General features: G+C 34.6%; 1 non-coding gene across 1 annotated transcript; it reads right to left on the reverse strand.

Moving 5' to 3' along the window:
• Positions 1 to 2,215: 2,215 nt before the first annotated feature.
• On the reverse strand, positions 2,216 to 2,287 carry TRNAT-CGU (transfer RNA threonine (anticodon CGU)). Its single transcript has one exon. It is a non-coding gene; the product is annotated as a tRNA-Thr (tRNA).
• Positions 2,288 to 4,289: the final 2,002 nt, after the last annotated feature.

A 4,289-nucleotide genomic window follows, 5' to 3' on the forward strand; every position in this document is an offset into this window, starting at 1 on the left:
ATACACGGAGCCTAGGTATTTATTTCTTATTCTATCTCTAATTGCTTCTTCCTTATTTAAACTTTGAAAACAATTCTACATCATTGTGTTTAAAGATCTGTCAACAAACTTAGTTTCATGTTAATGTTAATCTATAATTATAATCATGCACATAAAAGAAGGAAGTGTGTTGTGTAAAGGGGCAAACCTAGAGAATGTGTAGATTAATTTTGATAACAATGTATTAAGTTGCCCAAGTGAGTGAAATTGACCTAGCGGGTAATTTAAATTCCCAACAAATAATGTATATGTATGTACAATCCAAGGGAGATTGGAAACATCAATCAATAAGTAGAATGTCAACCAACGGGGTATGACCTCTAGGGATAATCAACACTCAAGTAGTAAGCTAAACATGTCTAGGTACAAGAGAGACTCAACTAGCAAGTCAATGAAACACCCTAGTAGAGCCCAATGATTTGAGCATAAGAAGAATATCTAGATACTAGGGAATAGAATTAACAACCTAGCTAAAAAGAAGCAACAATTGTTTGCTTGCAACCTTAGAATTCAAATCTTAGACTTAACCCTATAGTAATCATCACAACGCTATAATTCATGTGTTTTTATACGCAGAAAATGATTTCACACACCATAAAACAATTAGAAATTCATTTAACGTGAACAAGAACAATCAATCAAGTAAACACAAAAAATTACCTTGAAAACCCAATTAAGAAAGCCAAAAACCTAATTAAGAAAGCCAACTTCAAATAGAGCGTAGTTTCTTCATTAAGAAAGCCAAAAACCTAATTCAGAAATCCAACTTCAAATAGGGCGTAGTTTCTTCATTAAGAAAGCCAAAAACCTAATTAAGAAAGCCAACTTCAAATAAGGTGTAGTTTCTTCATTAAGAAAGCCAAAAACCTAATTAAGAAAGCCAACTTCAAACAGGGCGTAGTTTCTTCATTAAGAAAGCCAAAAACCTAATTAAGAAAGCCAACTTCAAACAGGGCGTAGTTTCTTCATTAAGAAAGCCAAAAACCTAATTAAGAAAGCCAACTTCAAACAGGGCGTAGTTTCTTCCTTAAGAAAGCCAAAAACCTAATTAAGAAAGCCGACTTCAAACAGGGCGTAGTTTCTTCGTTAAGAAAGCCAAAAACCTAATTAAGAAAGCTAACTTCAAACAGGGCATAGTTTCTTCGTTAAGAAAGCCAAAAACCTAATTAAGAAAGCCAACTTCAAATAGGGCGTAGTTTCTTCATTAAAAACCTAATTAAAAAAACCAACTTCAAATAAGACGTAGTTTCTTCATTTTGATAATCTTTAATTACATTATTTTGATCACTCTCACTGCCACTTCCTCTCTTATCCTAAAAGACCCACTTCCTCTCTTATCCTAAAAGACCCACTTCCTCTCATATCCTAAAAGACCCACTTCCTCTCTTAGCCTAGAAGGCCCAGTGAGAGTAAAATTCTACCTCTCTTAACCTAAGGGAGAGACCCATTGAGAGATCCTAAAAAACCCACTTCCTCTCTTAGCCCAGAAGGCCCATTGAGAGTAAAATTCTACCTTTAGGCCACGCACTGAGAGATCCTAAAAGACCCACTTCCTCTCTTAGCCTAGAAGGCCCATTGAGAGTAAAATTCTACCTCTCTTAGCCTAAAGGAGAGACCCATTGAGAGTAAAATTCAAAGAGCAAAAACCAATGGGCACAACCCTTTGCATTTCCATTCCTTTACCTTCTCCCGTATTAATTCTTCTTATTTCATTTAAATCAAAATTGGTTTCGGTGCCTATCTTGGGCGTACTATGTTAAACGAGAATGCTACGTGGACTCTAGTTGTACTATGTTAAACGAGAATGCTACGTGCACTCTAGCTGCATTAGTAATGCTGCTGCCAATCCACAGACAACAGAGTACAGACACCGCTAATCTGCAAAATTGAGAGTAAAATTCATAGAGCAAAAACCAATGGGCACAACCCTTTGCATTTCCATTCCTTTACCTTCTCCCGTATTAATTCTTCTTATTTCATTTAAATCAAAATTGGTTTCGGTGCCTATCTTGGGCGTACTATGTTAAACGAGAATGCTACGTGGACTCTAGTTGTACTATGTTAAACGAGAATGCTACGTGCACTCTAGCTGCATTAGTAATGCTGCTGCCAATCCACAGACAACAGAGTACAGACACCGCTAATCTGCAAAACAATTCTGGCACTAAAAAGTACAAGCTCCCGGCGAGGATTGAACTCGCGACCTTTCGCTTACGAAGCGAACGCTCTACCTCTAAGCTACCGAAGCAAGTCACAAACTTCAAAATATACAAAACAAAATTATTATTAATATAACGAAAGTGTTTTAAACGCCCGTCATTGCAATTGGAACATTCATTGTTACTTAGGTCTGAACGTGAATGTTTAAACCTTTCTATTTCACAAAATTGTAGCCATGTCCCTAAGTTTTTATTATCCTTCATTTAAAATATTTTATCGTAATAGAAAATGTTTTAATCTTAAATGAGGATGGAAATATTATATTAATATGGGGGCTCTATCATAACTAATGATAAAATCATCAACCCCCTCGAACTTTTAAAAAGACAAAATTAGACCATCCCCCACTGTTATAAAAACAAGTTCAATACATAGTAAGCTGGAAACATTTCAAGGGTTCTTTCTTCTGATCTATTTTAGAAAAGTTTGAGAAAGTTTTATAATTTTGAAACACATAAAATTTAATAAAGAACTTGGCTGTTATTTGCGTCTTCTTGTCCTACATTATAGAGAAATGTTACTAACTCATATACATTGGTTTGTTGAGCTAGTATACTGTATCTTTTTCGTTGAATTTTAGCATCTGCTGAGTTGTTAAAGGTGGAAGACAAACATTCTATTCGAAGATTTAGGGCAAAATTCCTAACTATATTACAGTCATTTCATTTTCAAGAAAACTTATCTTGTTTTTGATGAATAATCATATTTGTGATAATAGCATGTTGTGGTATACCGTTGTGTTCTAGTTTATTGATCTTGGAGGTAAGTAACAAGAGAATTTATGGTTGAAATGAGTTCCTCATATCTCAAGATTCTTCGGAATTTAAAGAGATCCTTATTATCTATAGGGAACTACTTTATTGTTCAGAATGGTTGAATAGTGTTTTAAAAGGAAGGTCTTGAAGAGGGTCCCTAGAAATCCAAATCAAAATAGAATAATTTTCTTTTAACTTTCTCTACGAAGTTAAACCCAAAGATTAGACTGGACTTTTCTCTTTCAGAAATTTAAGCCAAAAGAGTAATTCCATATTAAAAAGGACTATAAACTTTTTTTTAGAAACAAGATAAAGGAAATGAACTACATAAAAGGTTATTGCATGACTATTTTCTACTGACCTTATTTTAGATTTTCCTTGCAAAGCTTGAACTTTGAGAAGGTTGGTGGTTTTTCACTCAAACCCAAACTTGTTAAGATAGGACTCATCACAATAAACTTATAAAAGCTTTACTCTACTATATTCGAATCACAGGGGTTTCATTCATTGAACCTTTGACATAGCGTCTGCATTCATGGCATCCTAAACAATACCCTTAATTTGACTACATATTGGACAATACCTCTAAAAACTCACTTTTTAACCCCCTACCAATACGAACTCAATACACCTTCCCAATTTAAAAAAACCGTTACTTTCACTAGATATTAGATATCCATATTTTCATTAACATTTTTTATAACCCTTTATATTTATATCCCTTTATTTTCATTAACAATTGTAAATAGATTATGCACTTGATCCGAACTTATGTAGGAACGCAACATAATACATATATAAACATAAACACATAGATGCAGCAGAAATAAATGTTCATTTCATTAATATGAAAGAGCTGAAAGATGCTTACAAGCAGAATGGAAATAAATTGGCTTGGGCAATGGTAGCTTATCTCTGAGAAGAGATGTGGCGACTACATGCCTCTGAACTGTGTTATGCATCTAAACTATGTCAAAATGAGGTTCAATGGCCTTTTTATTATTGAAAAACAAAGGGAAACCCTAAGAAACCAAAACCCTAACCCCAAGAGATGGAACGTCAAGAGTTTGTAGGCCCCATTGGAGTTAGTTGCGCAGTCAACATCTCGGGGTTGTAACTTGGTCATATGATCTTTGTTTGGCGTGTACGATACCTCATTGGAAAGATATCTCCGAGTACTATAGGATTTGTAGCAATCCCATGCTTGTTACGGACCTCAAAAAAACATTTTTTAGGGTGTCAGAACAATTCTTGAAGTTTAGGACCCAAAAAATG

The sequence above is a fragment of the Pinus tabuliformis genome, chromosome 2_1, assembly GCF_031772625.1.
Source record: "Pinus tabuliformis cultivar Carrire ecotype Pingquan chromosome 2_1, CPIR1, whole genome shotgun sequence".
Lineage (NCBI taxonomy): Eukaryota > Viridiplantae > Streptophyta > Pinopsida > Pinales > Pinaceae > Pinus > Pinus tabuliformis.